Here is a 20485-nt window from a genome sequence, read left to right as displayed (position 1 = left end):
CGAGAACCAAGTGTATATTTGGAGAAAAGTTTCAGGCAGAGGAAATAGCAGGTGTAAAGATCCTATGGTTACGACAAGTACAAAGCATCTAAGAGCGAGCAAAGGAGCCAATTCCCAGAGATGAGACAGGAGATTAGTAGAAAATCTAGTCAGAAAAGAGCATAGGGTCATGTCTTAGAGAGTTTTGGATTTTTCTGTGAAGGCAGCACAGAAGCCGAGGGGGAGTTTTCACCACAACAGAAGTACAACCTGACACAAATGTAAGAGGACATCTCTGGCTGCTCTATTAAGATAGACTGGCTTGCTAAAGGCTAGGGTGGAAGCAAGCTATCCAGTTAGAGGATGGCTATAATAATCCAGATAAGAGAAAATTATGAACATGGGACATGGGGATGGTAAAATGTGGTCAGCTTTTTTTTTTTTTTTTAAAGATTTATTTATTTATTTATACAAGCACTGGGTACAGTCAGAAGCGCGGGAGGGTGAGAGAAGTCACCAGAGCCAGAGCGGGGAGCAGAGCAGGCAGAAGGACCGAAGTACACTGCTGAGGGGAGCAGCGGGTGGCAGGAGAGGTCTGCGTGCCATGTGGGACCCTCCTCCGGTGGCCGGGGAACAGCCGGGGATCGAACTGGCGCTGCAAAGGCTGCGGGCAGCTTCGCAACCCAGTGCTCAACCGCTGCGCCACCGGGGAGGCCCTGTGGTCAGCTTTTTAATGTATTTTTAAATAAAGCTGAATTCATGATGGATCACATAAGGAATGACTCCAAGGCTTTAGGCCTGAGTAACTAAGGAATGGAGTTGTTACTGAGATCAGGAAGCTTACAGGAGGAGCAGGTTTGGAGGATATTAGATAAATAATGAGTAGGGATTTGGATATATTAGGGTTTTGACATACATTAGACATCCAGGAAGAGATGCTAAATAGGTAATTGTATACAATAATTCTGGAGTTCAGAGACAAGATATGCATTTGTGAATCATCAAGTCATGAAATTATGAGACAAATGATATAATCTAGAGGATAACGTAGACAGAGAAATGAGTAGTTCTCAGGATTGAGCAGACGTTCCAAAATGTAGATACTGAAGAAATGAGAAGGGAACAGCAAAAGAAATAGAAAAGTAGCAGCCACTGAGATTAAAAAAAAAAAAAAAAAGGTTTCCATAAATCTAGTGAACAAAGTATTTCCACAAATGAGTAATCTTGAGGCTAAATGATACTGATAGGTGAGATAAGAATTGGTCATTTGATTTAATGATGTGGAAGCCACTGTTGACCTTGATGAGTGAAGTTTTGGAGTAGTAGTAGGGATTAAACAAACCTAAAATAAGTTCAAAAGAGAATAGGAGGAGAGGAATTGAAGATGGAGAATGAAACCAATTTTTTGCTTTTGTTTTTTTTTTTCCCCCAAGAAACTTTGCTCTTTAATGTAGAGATGAAAAGGGCAGTATTTGGAGAACAAAGTGGAGTCAAGGGATTTTTATTTTAAACAGAAGCCACTACAGCTAGTACCCTGATGGGAACGGTATAGCAAGATGAATTGACATTAAAGAAGAGATGTATGTATATCACTAACTAGTCAAGAGGGGATGGTATCTATTGTTTAAGCAGAGGAGTTAGCATTGAATAGAAGAGCCGGTTAATTCAAGCAATAGGATGCAAAACAGAGTAGGGAATACAGATGTAAATTAGTTTGTAACTGTGGTGCTGGCAATCTACTTTTCTACATGAGTAATAAAGTCCCATGACGTGGTCCAAAGACAACTTTTTAACCATTCTCTGGCTCCCCCATTCTAATTCCCATGGAGATGCCTTTTTGCTTCATCCAACTATACCTAAAATCTTAAGTATTGAATTTTCCAGGAAAGGAAGGAAAAGGATGGAGAAGAATAAGAATTGGAAGATGATGTAAGAGCCTCTTTTGTTCTTTGCATTTTTTTCATGAAATTGTAACAGGGTGGTCCCCCAGGAAAAGGGGAGGTCCCAGGTTCCCTGCTCCACCCAAAGGAGGGTGGAGCTCAGCAGGGAGGAGAAGAAGCCGGGGGAGAGACTGGAGAAGGAGAGAAGCTGGAGAGCAAAGAGAAGACCTGAAGGAGTACATGGAGCAGAGAGACATGTGAAGAAGCTGCACTTGCTTTTTGGTCCTGGACTGGTTGAAACAGATGTGGGTGAGAGACCCGTGGGAAGGTTAACAATGGAACTTTCATTTGATTTAGATTTTGCTCTTTTCCTCCCAGACTTGTCTTTTCTATGAGTCCCCGCCAGCCTTGTGGCAGGCTTTCAGGCCTTGCTCTGGGTCAATCCCGTTTGGGTGGACTTTTACCCACATGGGGATGCATAAGTTTGGGTGCTTGATTTAGAAACTATGTTCTTTGTCTTTTCTGTATTGTTCACTAATTGTGTTAAGGTTTCTTTCCAATAAAGGTCTTATATGTTTTGTATTGATGCGGCAAATGGCAGAACCTATTTAGAGCAGGCAGGTTTGGGGGTTCTGGGTGGCCCTCTCCCTGCCCTGCAACAAAATGAAAATAAAAAATAAGGTAAGATTTTTTTTTCTGGGAAGAATGTGTTAGATTTTTAAGGAGAATAGAAAAAGAGTGAAAGAATAATAGAATTTAATTGGATATCTAACCAACACCCAGGGTCACTTGAAGTTAATAGTCAAGAATTTAACCAGTGAGCATGAGTACTTCCTTCAATGCACTTTCACCTTCTTATCAGTCACCTAAACTGTACAATTGGCACTCTTTACCTTGAGTAACTCCGTATCTTGACTCAACAAGTCATGAGACCTCCATCATCTGATATGTCTAAATGGTTTGTTTCTGTAGTCAATCTACTGCTTCATGTGTAAACCATTTATTATTATTAATTTATTTTTTTGACTTTTTCTTTTTCTTTTTTTTAAAGATTTATTTATTTATGCATATAAGAGCTGGGGGACAGGCCAGAGATGCGGGGGGTGAGAGGATACACCAGAGACAGAGTGAGGGACAGCACAGACAGACTGATTGAAATACACTGCTGAGGGGAGCAGTGGGCGAGTCAGGAGAGGTCTGCCTCACCATGTGGGTTGCTCCCTGGCTGGCCGGGAATCAAACTCGTGCTGCAGAGGCTGTGGATTGCTTTATAGTGCAGTGCTTAATCACTTGCGCCACCAGGGAGGCCTTGTAAACCACTTTTTTAATATTTATTTTATTGAAGTGTCATTGGTTTACATCCTTGATATTGTTTTGGAAGTATAAGATCTCCCCCATAAGGTGTACTCACCATAGAACACCACCCACAAAGCACCAATAGTTCTCCACAATTGTCCATCATGCGCTTTCCCCACTCTGTTCTCACCTTCTCCACTTCCCCTTGAATGTCTCAATTCTGCGTTTGATTTTCAAGGGTTGGTTTTAAAGTTTATCTTTGTCTGACCTTTTGCTTAGTTTTTCTATATTCCTTCTTGTGTAACCTTTTCCATTCAGCATTTTCCATATTTATTGCATCTAAACATTCTCACTGTCAAAAGTTGCTCATTTAATTACTTCACTTTTGCCAAGATTCCTGAAACAGTACTAAGACCTATGCTCTCCTCAAATACTCTACTTTGATGACACAAATCTTTGGGTGTTCCAAAGATTGTCGCTCACTTTTCTTAACAGAATAAATTTTAGATTCCTAAGGTCAATTTATGTCCTCTCATCTACCCCAGTACTACTGCCACTTCCTTTACTAATCTTTAAATCTCCAAGTCTTAATTTAGCCCCTGACTAATTTATTTTTAGCAATTATTTATTAATACCTACTAAATTTCAGGAAAATGAACCAAGCGATAAAGAAAAATGTAAATACAATTTGTAAGATATTTCTAAAGACATATGGTAACTTTTGTTAGCAAAACTACATGATATCCCTGCTCTTCCTTTTGTAGAGAGCACTGATATAAAGGCAAAATGTATTGGCAATATGCACAAAATTGACAGTTGTTAGAGAAGTGCATTGTACCAGAAAATATCCCTTACTGGACTCACTACTGCACCCCTAACAAACAAGGAAAGAAGCCAAATAAAAGCAATAAAAATCATTAAGAATATGAAAAGGGGCCTCCGCTGGTGGCTCAGCACCACACTGTGAAGCTGTCTGCAGCCTCTGCAGTGCGGGTTCGATCCTGGCTGGCCTGCAAGAATCCCACATGGCGAAGCAGACTTCTACTGTCTCGCCTGCTGCACAGCAGTGTATTTTGTCAATCTGCCTGTTCTATTTCCCATTCTGTATCTGAATCCTCTCACCCTCCCACACATCTGGCCTGTACCCTGGTTCTTGTATAAATAAATACATCTTAAAAAAAAAAGAATATGAGAAAACGGAGAAGAATTCCTACTTTGGATATGCTAAGGGGGCAGAAGTATCCATGGGACTTGCTTTGAGGAACAAAGCATGAGACCTAATTTCCTAGATGATGAGGGATCTTTCAATACAAATAAATCTTCAGAACCATTCCCACCTACTCTTGATCTCTACTCCTTTTTTAAAAACTTAATGCAGGGATATGTGCATTAATGCAGGAGTTGGTGCAGGAAACTATTCTTTATACAAGTCTCATTCTACGAACATTTTCATATAAAATACCACATTTAATTCTTTGAATAGTCTTCCAAACTATATCATTCTTATCTTAAGGATGATAAAACTAAAACACAGAAAGGTCATATAACTTACCTGTGGAGCTTGCAAAGGCAAAACTGGGATTCAAAATATTGTAGTTTATTATTCTTGCTGGTACATGAGAGGAAGTTTGTAGGATAAAGTAGAATTTGCCACAGCTCTCTGACTTTTATTCCAAAGTATTTTAATATGGTTTCTAAGCTATGAGGGATAAAACCCTACAGAATAAACTGGGAATATGGAGGGTTGGAGAACATGGAAAAGCTTGGGCTGAACAGATTTTCTCCTTTAGCAATCCTTGAGAAAAGGATTTGCAGAGAAGCAGATGCCTTTCACAGGGGAAACCAGCTTAAGAGCAAACAGAGGACTCTTCCTCTCAGCTTTTATCAAAGTGCAAGGAAAACCCCAGAATTTGACCTGATCCCTTAAGAGTATTCTCAACATAACATAAAGAATATCCTTGGCGAAAAGCTTAATTATTACAGTAAATGAGAACTAAAGCAAAAACATTTATGGTAATAACTCTTTATCCATGATGATAATACCTGCTGAGTTATTCCTTCTATGGGAGAACCTATGCCTGCCAGCTATGAGCTAACTTTCTAATTATATAACTGTCTAGAAACTTCCAAAATGGGAAAAGGAGGTGTGATCCAAGAATATAGGGTTCATGGGTTTTTCCAATGATAGTTCATTTGTATATGTCACAAGATTCTTTGTAAACTGCTTTAGAATGTCAAATAGGAGTTTATATTCATTTTTCATTCAGCAGTAAAACATTCTGATTGATTCATCTCATCATCAAGTAAGTTGTTGGATAGAAAATTAAGACTGTTTCCTTAATGCACCCTGCCTGGAGAGGTCATCTGTGTTATAGAAAGCTGTCATGGAAAACCGTTAGGAACCAACCGGCATGCTGTTAGAGTTTCCTCCCTTTACTTTAATGTAGTGATTTTAATTAGCGATTAGAATTTTCAAGTCTCTTATTGACAGTGAACCCAGTTTCAAGGAATGTATTCATTTAAGATATGGGCACTACTGACCACTGACTTTTTGCTTCCCCGCTACCAAAGGATTATATGGGCTGTAGAATCAGAGCTGCCATGGCTTTCTTCTGGACATGCACTGTTGGAAAGCACACAACAGAGGTAAGAGAATTCAATTATAGTTTTTCACTCTGCAAATTAATGGGCAAAGCAATAAGTTTAAAATGAAGAGGAAAAACAGAGAGGAGTTTAAAATCAAAATATAGGCTCATACTCCATATAGTAGTGGAAAGCGTGAGAAATGGAAAATAAACTTTCATTTTGAAATCTGTTGTCCCAATAAACTTTTAATATATAACTGTTTCCACCTGCTTCCAGATTAGTGTCCCTTTGTAAATACACATTAAGTTTGAGTACAAAGAGATGAACAATAGCAATGCATCACTTACCTGCATCAATATTTCATACAGCTGATCATGTAAAAATCAGAAACAAATTTAGCCTTCTCTGTGGACTGTAGAGACTAAGGGTCTGTTGGCCACAATTTCTCTTATAAACACAGTTATCCAACCAAGACTTATTTACAAACTGGAAATGTGGTCAAACACACTGAACCTGATGTTTTGTTTGTTCTTCTAGGATGTTATTTAATGTTATTCCCACAAAACTGGATACACATAGAACTAGGGAGGGAGAAAGAAAACAATTTGTGATATGGAAACAAGTGATAATTGATAATTAAGAATTGTCCCGGTGGAAAAAATGGAAGGAACAGTCATTTCTATATTTTTCAATAGTCACTCATAAAGTAAGATATAGGTTTTATATTTATATGCATGTCATTATCTCTAACACTATAAAATAAGGTACCTAGGAATCAAGATCTAATTGTCAAGAGGCAGAATTATTGAAATTGGTCTCAGCTGTAAGGGGGAGGAGACTCTAGGGTTTTAAATTTTTTTTCACAATATTTACTTTTCTTCATTCTAAAGATAGTAAATAAATTTAAAGGTCAAAACAATTTTATGACATTGCAGAAATAACACTGAACTAAAGGTTTAGGCAATTCAACCTGTAAATATAATGACTTCAGTAATTCAATTAACTACAAGTTAGATGAAGTCATATTAAATAAAGGTAGGTCCAAAATCCAATTGAACTGCTGTCCTTATAAAGAAGAGGGACATTCAGACACAAACACACACAGAAGAAGGAAAGCAGCTTGTGATGATGGAGGTAGAGATAGGAGAGATACATCTATAAACTATGGAACACCAAGGATTGTGTTCTAGAAGGCTCTGGAAAATAATCTATTTTCAACTTTCTCTTATAAAACCTAATAGAAGAGTAGAAAAGCAAAAATTCATGTTATTTTTTTCTGAATCATTATACCACTTTGAGGGTTGAAGAAGGGACAGACTTTTATTGAGTCAACTACTATATAAAGACACTCTGTTAGGTGTTTTGCATATTTGATCTCAATAAATCCCCATAAAACAATTCTTCAATAAAAGTATAGAGGGGTCTTTGGATCCCCAGTCTACTTGGTAATTGCTGAGCAAAGCTCTATTGACTTCACATTCTTTTCATTCTACTCCTTTATAATGACTGCTAACAAAAATTACCATTTTAAAATAAAATGTTTTTGGTGAGAGACAAAGACTTTCTCCTGACTCAGTATATACTTTGATAATATGCTTGGTTTAACATCAATTCGATCAAGGAATCTTCAAAATAGTTTTCTCCAATTTTCTATAAAAGTGGTTTTATTCCAGAAGGACAATGCTGAAAGACTTTGAAAGTAAACTAATTTTCAGGGATTTACCCCTGAATATTGTTGAAATGTCTATATGTCAGTGTTTATATGTCAGTTTTCTTTATACTGTTTCATAGGCAACAAAAACAGTGGTTAATTTCCCCCCTAGTCAAAATACCTTTTAAAAAGAAAGAATTCCTAACTTCCAATTCCATTGACCCTATGTAAACTCTTCAAACTCAGAACTGATTTTAAGTTTGGCAGTTTCTATTGCCTGAAATATAAAGGTGAGGGAAATCTAAGATTAGAACTCTGAGTGTGGGAAAGGAAGATGTAATAGATAGAAATCCAGAGAAAACATGTGCTCCAGCTAACTTCCAGCGCAAAATGAGGAATACTCACCTTGAGTAAAAGTATTTTTAGAGATTTAAGGATACTGATGGAAAAAAATCTAAGATTGTAGTGAAAGTCCTTTTGTATACTAATTTTATTAACTGATAGACATTAAACATACTCCTTAATGCAGAATTGGAACACATGATCTGAACAGAAAATAAAATAATGGCAATCAGAAACCTTCCAGAAAATTTTAGTTATGTTTATAGAAGAATGCTTGTTTCCTAATTAAAAAAAAAAAAGTCATAATATGGGCATTTGCTACAAGTCCATTATAATGTCTGTGTCTTTTTCACTTCCTCTATCTCCCTTAAGAGTACACAGACATACAGTGATTTTTCTCTTTGTCAAAGAAAGTGTTACAATTTCTAAAGCTGCCCATTGAGTGTTTCTGAGCCATAGCCAAGAGCTATTTCAAAATGAGGACAGATTCTTTTCTCCCTAGGGACAGACAGCATGATGCTTCCTCAGTCTTGCATTCTAAGTCTTTCCTCCCTCAGATCTTGTCCAATCCCAGTTGTAAAAAAGGCACTTCTTCCACTATTAAAATGCTGACAGCAATCAAGGTGGGAGTGAGTCCATTTTTTATTCATTTCATGTTAAATTAAATCATCGGTAGTTCTGTAACAATGAATTTAGCCATTTACTTAAAGAGAAACAAAAGATATTTCAACCATTCCATTGGAAAAGAAGCAACTACCAAATTATTCTCTTGATATGGGACAAGAACAGGTCATTGTGACTGCAGTTGAACATAATTATGGCATATATTCATAATTCTTGGCATTGTCTCCTTTCTCACTAAAGAGTGTGCAGAGAGAGTACTTTAGATATCAACAGATAAAATCATCTCATCTGCCTAACCCATCACTGTGTTTTCTCAGGCCTGCCTTCCCCTCCATCTTTTTTGCATCAGCTATAGTAAAACAACAGTCCTTTTTTGTTATTGTCGAAGAGTTCTCCCAATATAGCACCTTTTTCATATTTTCATAGAACTTGAACAACCTGCAGATGATTTCTCACAACATCTCTTCAGACTTCCTACGTGGATTCAAACACAATATGCAATTATGTCATTTATATCAGTACAGAGAAACCAAGAAAGGTTAATGTTCCAAAGCTTTTAACTGAGATCTTTCTGCATCATACCATTTTATTTCTCTGCAAAGAAAAAAAAAATATTCAGCTTTATGATGCTAAAAGAACTGAACCAAATAAGCCTGCATCATATTAGTGATATTGAGTTAAGCCTCGGCTTTCAGATTCTCCTAACTTGCCACAATATGAGCACTCGTGAAGCTAACAACATTCTTCTCCAATATTTGGATTTTCTCCCTATTTAAACACCAGGGGAGGAAGAAGGGGGAGAAGAAAAGTAATACATTTTTCATGTGAATCATCTGCCTTATAAAGAATAACAATGTTAATTGATATTAAAAAAATGCTAATGGCAATTCCATTTTGAAATGAAAATAAGAAAAAAATGTAATAACTCATCTCAACTATTCAACTCTTTGTTAGTTTTGAGGAGTGTGTGTGTTTGTTTGTGTGTGTATTTTATCAGATTCATATGGTTAAGAATGGGAACAAGGAATTGGCCATCAGAATCCCAAAAGAGCTGAGCAATAGTTTCAAATGCCCCTACATAAGCAACATGCAGAAGTTTCCAGGAGCCCCACACCATAAAACGCTTTTATCACTGTATGTCAAGTTATCTTCAGAGGCCACTGAAATCTTACAGCTTGAAAAAAACAGGAAGCCTCAACCACTGACCAGATTCAACATAAGCCAAACTATGGAACATGCTCAGGAGAGAGCTGGTGACTCACTTCAATGTTAGGATTTCCTCTGGCCCAGATTTGCCCTCCATTTTCTGAACATGTGTTATATGAAGAAGCATGATCTGTGACTGCATGCATCACCTGGAATGTATGGAGGAGTTCCCCCTCCTGATGTAATGAAGCCATCTCCCTTTTCCACTACTATCTTATTAGTTGTATAAGCTGAAACCAGCCTTTTAGGGAGCCTTTTTTTATAAGGAGGTCTGGAGCTCTGTTTCTTGCTCTATCAATTTCTAATAAATTCTTTCTTTTAACCAGTGTCAGGAGTTCCTCATTCTAGTTATAGTTTGAGATGCTCAAGGGTCTAAGGATTTATGAGGGGAATAGGGTGCCAATTCATACAGGTGTCCCTAGACATTCAGCCTGGAACCAGGGCTCCTCAGAGCCCAGCAGGTGAGATGGTGGGCTATGGCAGCATTCATGTTGTCAAGCACCTGGGTGAGGCACTCCCTTTCTAGTCACAAGGCCACTGCAGAATTCTCATACCAGTTCCAGTTTATTGCTTGGAACAGATTTATGTTTAGATGTTTAGCAAGGAACAAGTTCATAAACATTTCTATATCATTACTCTGCCTGTCAAGTGCCACACCGGACTCCATAAAAGATAACTGACACAAGGGAAGGCCAAACCAATCTGTGGTTTGAGAAGCCAAGATGAGAGCTGAATTAGTAAGAGAAGGAAGGCAGACAGAACTTAGGATCCACAAGCTGAGAATCTAAGCAGCAAACATGGAGACTCACATACACGTGGGGCCAAATCTAGGCACAAAGAGATTTAAAGCTAAGGGCAGAATTCTAGGAGATTAAAGATGAAAACATCTTTAGTACACACACACAAAAAAAGAGCTAATCTAATAACAAAACATGGAGGAATCTTAAATGCCTATTAGTAAGTGACATAAGTCCACCTGAAAAGCTACATAATTTATGATTCCAACTATATTTCATTCTGGAAAGGGCAAAATAATGGATATAGTTTAAGCACTAAGTGTTTGCCAGGGTTAGGTGGGAGGGAGGGATGAATGTGTGGAGCATACAGGATTTTTATGGCAACAAAATTGTTCTGTATTACACAAAAATGTTGGCTACATGTCATTACACATTTTCCTAAACTATTCTTTGTACAATATACATTTATAAATAGAATGTATAACACCAAGAGAACCCTAAATTGTGAACTTTTGTGAATTTCACAATTGTGAACTTTTGGTGGTAATGAATGTCAATGTAATTCATCCTTTATAACAAATGCACCACTCTGGTACAGGATATAAATAGTGGGGAAGAATGCATATAGGGTGTTGGGGTCAGGAAGTTTATGGAAAGTATGTTTTCTTTTTTTTTTTTTTAAAGATTCATTTATTTTTATACAAGAACCAGGGTGCAAGCCAGATGTGTGGGAGGGTGAGAGGATTCACCAGAGACAGAGCGGGGAACAGAACAGGCAGACTGACGAAATATGCTGCTGAGGGGAGCAGAGGGCAAGACAGGGGAGGTCTGCTGTGCCATATGGGACCCTTGCCAGCTGGCTGGGATCGAACTCACGCTGCAAAGACTGCAGACAGCTTCACAGTGTGGCGCGCAACCGCCTGCGCCACCAGAGAGGCCCCGGAAAGTATGTTTTCTGATTTATTTTTCTGTGAATCTAAAATTTATCCAGTAAATAAAGTCTTTTTTCAAAAAATCAAGTTCAGAGCAGAACCAGTAACAAGACTGCTTTCAGCACAGACCTAGGATTATCATACAAAAAGTATACCAACATGCCGTGATGTCCCAAACGTAAGGAAGGGAAAAGATTGAGCCTAGAGGTGGATGATGCTAGAGACTGAATTGTAGCTCCCAAACTTCATATTTTGAAGCATTAACTGAAAAATGCTGGACCTTTAGGAGATAATTAGATCTATATAAAATCATGAGTTCTTCATGATGAGATTGTCCCCTGCATTCTCTCTCTTCCTCCCTCCTCTAGAAAGCCAGGAAGAGAGTCCTAAAGTTTGGATGTGGTAAATGTCTACTATAGTCCTGAATCCTTGTCTCTTCCATAGACAGAGGGCCTTAGGTCTTCTCCTGGGTGCAGAATAAATTGCTCAAAGCAAAAATATATTTAGATACTTACATTCCATCTTGCTTTGTGAAAGAGAACTCTATAATGCTGAGTTAATATCTACTCCTTAATGTGAAAGATGGGAAAATTCCTGCAGAATATAAATAATAAGGAAGGTGATGAATATATATATACACACACACACACACACACACACACACACCCGTCCCCTCAACCCTTCTGTTTTAAGTGAAAATGCAAAGGAAAATAAAGGAATTAAGGATAAATATGCTGCTTTATTGGATTTTTTTTTTTTTAGAATCTTGCCATTAAAATCACTTCAAAGAAGAGCTGTCCTCTGGTTTATCTATTCTTGGATTTGCTTAATAATTTCACATTCATGATAGCCATTCCCTGCTTATCTTGACTCTTATTTCTAGCCTCATCATTTAATCTGTGATCAAAAATTGCTTTGATGTTTTGATTGGCTTTATTTTGCTCTTCCCTCCAGAAACAATGATTAGGATGAGGTAGCATGGCCCAGGTAGTAGCACACTCACACCTTGTAAAGGATCCATGATGAAGACTGTCATTGCTCTTCCTGAATGTGTGGTCACGAACTGGGGATGGGGTTTGGCATCAAGATCCTGCCTCTATGAAGCAAGCCATAGGTAGAAAGAAATGTAATCACTTCTTGTGCTTTTCTTAGTTACAGTAAGAAAATGAAACTGAAAATTATTGTAATGTGAGGCCTCAGATGACAAAACAATAATAGATATTAAAAATGAACTCAATTTCAGTGAAATAAGAATCTTAAAAATTCTAATGGAATTTTAAATAAAAGGGAATCTGAGGAGATGCTAGTGGAGAAGGAGAGGTAGGAGGATAACATTTAGGGCAAAGGCAGAAGTTAGGAATCATACTGACTCCTATGTAAACCATTCTGTAGAGGTTATGTTACCAATGTGCTTCCCACAGCCCTTATGGCTGCCACCGTTCCTCCCAACCCTACATTTACTCCTCTGCATAGAAGGAAGATTGTTCTGTGTTTAGTCTGCAGAGTACTCTGCAATCCCAAGATACTCTTTTCTAGATGAAACTATTCTCCCCCAGTACTACAATTCATTCAAATGACAACTTTTTGTAGTGTATTAGCACCAACTACAGAGGTTCTACCAAGAGCAAGACACATTCTCTCATGCAATAATTAAACTTCACAAGTGTCCTTTCTCTGTTGTAAATATCATTGACATTTTCTATACAGTCACAGAGATTCAGAACCACATATAACTTTACGAAGGTCAATGCCAGTAGCATGAGAGATAGAATCTTAACCCACACCCATTTAATTGAAATTATGTGGTGTTCCGTTGAGCCAAAACATGTAAGCAATTTGATATATTTTATATTAAAATAAGCATGCATGGCTATTTTATATATCTAACTGCCAACATTGTCAGTATTTTAATAAGATCATGAGACTTCAAAAACACGTCTACATGTATTAGTCATTATGGATTATGCCCCAGGACTTCTGTCCATTTCATTCTCTTTCCATTTATTAGATGTTGCCTTGAAAAGCAGGGAGTATGTTCCTTCCATGCAACTACTTTCACAGCAGTCAAATTTTCAGCATTTATAAATAATTTTTTCTGAGGACTAATGGAAGAAAGTATACCAGATGGAATGCAAACACACATAACTGAATAAATAAAATATAGAGTCCCCTGTGTTTTGGTCAACATAAACTCCAAGTTCTCACTTCATTTTTGTCTTATTTGGCACTAGACTACCAGGGGACAGTCAGGCCAATGTGGACTTGAGTTGTGCTTTGGTTTAGAGGTATTCTAAGGTCTCTCTGCAACTTCCTTTCCTTGGCCCCTGAGGAAAGAGTGCTACAGCTGGCCTTGGATCTGCTTGACTTCAGTTCTGCAGCCATCTTGATATGAAGAAACACCTCATTATCTGACTCCAAAGTATCCCTCTTGTAAGCCATTCACACCAGCTCTACAGAGACTTCACCAAAAGAAAGCCAGGAGCTTGCTGATTGCTTGCTGATTCCTCCCCCTTCGTGGTTCAGTATTACAGCAATTCCAGCACATGAGTCACCCTTTCCGCCTTCTTCATTCCTTTGAACCGCAACTACTACCCCCACTACTATTTTAAGAGGAGCTCACCTTTCGATAGAGGTGAGCACAAGAAGCTGATCTTCTAAGCATTCAAAGGGCCTCAGTGTCTGCCAAGGTTGTCCAGGCAGAATTGCGGTTTCATGATACTTCCAAGCTGTCTGAAGCTATCACACCTGGCAGGAGTGCTTTCCCAAGGTAGGGAAATTTGGCAATTGTAGTTGAGAAGTCTTAGGGTTTTACCTTAGGTTTATGTAATTAAAACTAAGTAAAAGCTTATTATATACAATAGACATAGAATTTTTTAAATGGAGACAAGATATTGGAACACACATCTGAGCCACATGTCTCTCCAGAGGCACAGCCTTCTTTACCTTTTTCTCTTCTATCCACTGTGCTCCCATCAACACGTCCAGTCACTGAAACAGATCCTTAGGCAGTTTACAGAAGTGGTGAATAAAATGCGAGCCTAAGCTGCCTCCCAAAATGATTGCTGATCGACTCAAATGAACACGCAGTTGTGAGGTGGGTGGGAGTGCTCCCAGTGCCAGCGGGGGCTGCTGCTCTCTTTCCATCACCACTTTACAAACCACCTGACAAAGAAAGCAGGGCCAGCAGCAAAATTCATGGAATCACATCATCTAATGTCATTTACCTGCAGTCTTTTTCACTTTGTTTCCCTTAGTAAAACAGTGAAACAGTCTTTCAATAGCAAAGAATATATTTTAAAACCAGTAGTGGAAAGCATGCAAATTATAGAGGTTTCCTATCCTGCTTTTTCCTGTTTTTGCTTTGCAAAAAACTATAAAGAAATAACTCTTCGTTGTCCCCATCCCTTTCCAAATGAATTTGCAAATCTTCTGGTCTGAACTTCCATCAAAAAATTATAAGCTTTGAGAGCCTGCAAGCTATGACCCAAATTCACCCCATTCTGCCTCTAATCACAAAAACATAATACCCTTTCGCTTTTTAACAGAACATGACTTTGGTATAGAAGTTCTTTATTTTGATACAAATCTCATTCTGCAAGAAAACATGAATAGTCAATATTTCCTCATGTATCATGCTGTTCATCTACAATAACCAATTTATTCAAAAAGATTTATTACCTAACTCCAGCCCACTGATTAACACTGACAAAGCTGATAAGAAATTCACTATATTTATGAAACTACAGCCTTTTTGGTTAGGTAAAAAGGAAGTACATATGAAGACATGCAATGAGTATATTCTTACATAACCAGAGATGGAATCAAGGGTGTTGAAACTGACAGAGCCACCTTAAGGCATCAGGTGCTGGCAAAACTGGCTGAGGGTCCCCTGGGCTCCTGCTTAGGAGCACTTCTATTAAGCAGAAACTCTATGTATGAAAATGTCAACTCCTTCATATCTTTGACAAGTATGTGTCAGTGTTAAGTTCCCATTAAATGCAAATTTGATCTTTTATAAAATCATGTTTAAAGCTAATATCACAGAGTGTCAATTAGACTTCTGCATGCTTTTAGGAGGTTGAATAATTTTTGTTCATTTACAAGATACCTTGTGATATGTATAAAACAGAAATTTTCATCAAGTTGAACTAATTATAACATAAGCTAAATTCCATTTCTAGTATGTAAATAACATCATCCCACTACTTGTTTACCTACTTGGTTCCTTTTTCCTCTAAAGAAATCGGGTTTTTGAGATCAAGTGTAAATTTTTTCATTGTGCAGTAATGCTTTATTGTTTACCAGGCATGAGAAATGAGGTATTTTAGAAAATAAAGGATTGCAGATCATTTAATATATGTTCAAGCCTTAAAAAATTTCTAACCATAACAACATAATCTTACAAATACATTATACATATTTTAATTACTCAAAGAATATACATTATTTCAATCATGATTTGTCTCCACTCTTCAAAATATGCAAGACAGGTATTTTTACTGAACAGAGATTAAAGAAAAAAGAAAGCTAAATGTAGCTAAAGACTTTTTCAACTTCACTTGTAAATGGAAGACATAATAATGGAATCTGGGTCTTCACAGTCCACAAAAAATGTTATTTCTGTTATAAAGATTTTTTGAAATTATACTTCATTCTCTTCTTTATAAAATAGAAGCTTCTCAATATATTTATAAAAGTTTTGATATATCAAAAAATTTATGAACAACTGACAAATTGAACAATGCAATAATAGTTTTACTACTTTCTGCTCTTTGACATATGAGTTTTTTCCCATAACACTGTATAATTCCAGAATGTTCTGCTGTTTTAATTGGTGAGCTTTTTTCTTTAACTGGCACTAAGATTTCCAAAAGAGTTAATGAATCATGCAGAATTTAACTTGCCCTTACACTAAGTATTCTCAGAGTATCATAGTGTTTAACAGAGGTTTCCTTCTTTTACCTTGGTTATCTGAGGACGCTCTCATCAATGCACCACCAAGTCCAGTATCATCATTTTCTGCTATCCCAATTTTTCCCTGTCTCTGTCATCTTGCTGAGATTTAAGTTACTACATTGAATATCCAGGAATAGTATTCCTTCCTTCAGTTTGATGAATTAAATAATTACATTGCCTTCCTTATTACCATTTTTTCACTGTTCACTTTTAGAATATATATATGTTATATTATTATAAATGTTAATTATACACAATTTTGAGCACTGGATTTGTGCTTGCTTAAAACTGTTAATACAAATAACTGGAGAGCTTGCTGTTCTAAATAAAACAAATTATTTGGAATAGTTGATACAAAAGTTTTCACTGAACTGATAAACTGATAGAAAATGATGGCTCTCAGGTAGATAAAGTAATTTAAAAGATAGTTTGTATCCCTTTTGTATGTGATATGGGGGTTAGAAAATAACTGCAGTGAAATTGGGATAATGGAATTTTATGGAGTAATAATCATCTGAATAAGGTCCTGGAGTTCTCATCCTCTTTTTTTGAATCCATATATAAAATGATTCTCATAATCATGAACTATGTCCCAAGTTTATTCCTGGTACATAAGCCACAAATGCCTCCTTTTTTTCCTCCCACTGAAAATTAGCATATAGGAATGAGAATTATTGTGAATGATATTATTCTAGTAATAGCTATTCTAAGATAAAATCTAAATCCTTTCTAAATTTGGTCCTCTGTCTACCACTAGAAACAAATTAATCTCAAAACACATTACATAGATTTGCTATATCATTGTGTCAGAATCGAGAGCCCAAGTCTTTGTGCTAAAACTGGTTTGGGAGAGGTAGAGTAACGTATAAGATCACATAGTAAGTGGTGATAGTGACAATGTTGGAATTTTAAACCTATTGATGCTCAGAGCATAACATGCTGTCTCACAATTAAAATAAAAGACCATGAAGTATTTAAATACTGGAGAAACAATGTAATAATTTTCAAAGTGCACTATGATGTTGAAGTGGAATATTATTTATCTTACTCATTTAAGCCACAACTGTTATTAGTGATAACTGTCAATGGGAAATTTTTGGTGTATAGATATTACCCAATAGATAAAAAATTCCACAAAAGATTCTTAAGTGATTACTAGTTAGCACATGTGCTACCACAATCATACTATTTCTATGCCCTATTATTCTATTCTGTTAATGGAGGAGAAATGTTTCCAAGGAAATAACATCATAATAATCAATAAATATGTATGGATGCAAGATAAAATTTTGATACCAAGTAAAGTGGTTTCCAGTAAGCTTGTATCTACATGCCCAAAGTAGCAGGTGGAAAATACAATTGTCTTTATGCAATTAATTTATATATCTGGCTTAATTTCTTTTTAAGTGAATCAGCTGATGGCCAAGGAATAGCATGAAACTCTTGCCTTTTAGAAACTTGTAATGCAGTGAACAACATTCTTATACTGACAGTAATCTGTGAACTAACTAATGTACCTCCATGACATGATTAAGAAGCCAATATCAATTTTTATCACAACCTATGACAAATTAATCCAAAGAAAAATGTGCAAAAGCACTGTAGGTCTGCCTAATAGACATTTATTTCTCAGAGCTCTGGAGGCCTGCAAGGTCAGGTCCTGATGAGGGCTCTCTTCTTGGCGTGCAAACTGGTGCCTTCTTGCTGTCCTCACAGGAGATTGAGAGCAATTTCTGGGTCTCTTCTTAAAAGGACACTAATTCCCTCTCACAGACTTCTACTCTCCTGACTTCATCTAAACTTAATTACTTTTCAAATACACTACCTCCTCATGCTATCTCATTGAGAGTGAGAGTTATAACACATGAATTTTGGGTGTGACACAAATATTCAATCTAAAACACAACCAGAACATTAGTTTTGTGATTTAATGGCAAAAGTAGATTTGTATCATTGTCATAGTATTTTTAAAATTCTATATTCATTCAAAAAATACTCTTTAAAATTCAATGGAATATGTCTTGTTTTTCCTTACAGGTGATTTTAATTCCATAAGTCTAACTGCAGATAAATTTTTTGTCAGATACAAAAGACACCCTATCTATTTCACACATAGTTGGCTTATCTGCATTGATAAAATTATATTCCATATACTTTGGGGAGAATAAAAAGTTACACCCTACTCTTTGCCTGATCCTATACCACCTCCTCTATGCTGTCAATACCTAGTACCCTTTTGTGGGTGATGACTGAAGTTTTACATATATACTGTACTATATATATATAATATATATTATATTTAATATATATTTTCTCTATATATATAACCTATCAATCAAATGATAGACCTGAAACCATTCTGGCATCAAAACAGTGTTTAATGCTTTCTGCTCTTTTAACATATGATAGAAAATTCCTCTAAACAAGCCCAGTCTTTCTTCATAGAGCAGCAAACCAAAAGACTACTGGAAAACAAACAGGGTAGATCAATGAAATTGGTCATTATCAATAAGGAATCTGTGGTTCTTTATGAACAAAGAACCTGAAAAATAAAGCCAACAAAATTTAGAGTCACAGATGGCAATGGTTGTATTGTACCTATACCTTATAAAAAAATAAACCATTTTTAGACAGTCATATAAACATTTTCTCAGAAAGTGAAAGTCAAAACTATTCAAAAGATATGTGAAGATGAATGGTTAAATGATTTTTGTAAAACCTGGGAAACATATATCTTTAGCAGGTATTTTCTCTCAATGTACATTAGGAAATTCAGAATGTGCTTAGAATAGATAGATTCAAATGTAGAATGACTTCAAGTCCTAAATGTGCAGCTAAAATGTTTAATGTTACACAGTTCAAGTACTTTGAACTTACAGACAACCATCAACAAACAATCATCAGCCATCCATCTGGGAAAAATACAAAAAGACAAAGAGAAAAACATCTAGACTGTTCAATTTCTTAAAGACATGAATCTGTTATGGAAAAAGTAGAGACTAATTGAATATGTTAAATAAGTAGTAAGAAAACTGAGTCTCAAATCATTTAGTTCTAAAGTTCAATAGAATAGATTTTATTCTGTAAGTATTTATTTCATTCTCTTTTTTTATTTTTGCATAGAAGAACTGGGGTGTAGGCCAGAGGTGCAGGGGGTGAGAGGATTCACTAGAGACAGAGTGGGGAGCAGAACAGGCAATTTACTGAAATAAGGGGAGCAACAGGCAAGACAGGTGAGGTTTGCTGCGCCATATGTGGGCTAGCTCCCTGGCTAGGGATCAAATTCAGGTCATAGCAGTGATAATGCTGAGACTTAACCCCTAGGCCACCAGGGAGAACCAAGTATTAGTTTAATAGTCTACTAACATATGCTAGTCAGATCATGAAAACAAAATTTGAAACCCAGCTATTTTTCTACATAAATATGATAAATTAACTAATATTTACATAGGTTAATTTGAAGAATACTAACCAAAGTGGATATGTTAGCAAGTAATCTTCTATCTTAGAGCCCCTTGAATTCCAAATTTAATATAAAAACCCAATACAGTAACGAAATTTGAGGGAGAGTAAATTTGAATTTTGGCATATTTCAAAGACATGAATTTTGTAATTACTTTCAAATGTATACAATAAGACTAAAATATCAATTGTACTGATAGATCAGATTCAAAATCATCAGATTTATTTCATCTATATTGCACTTATGTTCATAAATTATTTATTAACTTACATATCTCAATATTTAAGAAACTTTAATTTCAGAGTAGTTCAAACATTGCTCAATTCCAGGTTTATTAATCATATAGGAGGGAGGATATTTCTGAGCAAAACATGACAAAATTAGCTTCTGCCCAATTGTCGAAATCTAAAACTAATTTCAATTCCAGGAGTTGGTATTGATGTGGTTTTATTTTTAAGAGTGTAAACATCAAGAAGGTATTTTTATTTCTTTTGTTCCCAACTATATCTCCAGCACCTATAATAATACTGTGCCCATGATGGGGACTAAAGTCTTTGTTGAATATACAGTATTCCCATTTCTACTTCTGGAGAAAGTCTGCTATGCCTTTTTCTGGTAGAGAAAGTTTTATAGGAGAGAGGTTCTATAATTTGACTTTTTCAGATTGTCTCGGTCTCAAAGTTCACATTTTCTTAAATAAATGCATGCTATTATTTTTAGAAAAAAGATTTTATTATATGATGTTGCTTTTAATCACATTGAATTGCAGGATCTTTTAGAATGTATAAAGACACTTGGGTATACTTAAGGAAAAGAAGCTTCTTGCTAAGCTT

General features: G+C 36.3%; 1 long non-coding RNA gene across 2 annotated transcripts; it reads left to right on the top strand.

Moving 5' to 3' along the window:
• The first annotated feature begins 2010 nt into the window (after positions 1–2010).
• On the top strand, positions 2011–9878 carry LOC129146493 (uncharacterized). Of its 2 annotated transcripts, none has more exons than XR_008553302.1 (4): positions 2011–2164; positions 2425–2540; positions 5727–5801; positions 8785–9878. It is a non-coding gene; the product is annotated as an uncharacterized LOC129146493 (long non-coding RNA). The 2 variants fall into 2 exon arrangements; XR_008553301.1 differs by having other exon boundaries at positions 2011–2168.
• Positions 9879–20485: the final 10607 nt, after the last annotated feature.

Source organism: Talpa occidentalis, unplaced genomic scaffold (assembly GCF_014898055.3).
Source record: "Talpa occidentalis isolate TD23 unplaced genomic scaffold, MPIMG_talOcc4v2.1 talOcc4.2, whole genome shotgun sequence".
Lineage (NCBI taxonomy): Eukaryota > Metazoa > Chordata > Mammalia > Eulipotyphla > Talpidae > Talpa > Talpa occidentalis.
The sequence above is the reverse complement of the archived record's forward strand: the minus strand, read 5'-3'. Positions and strand labels throughout refer to the sequence as shown.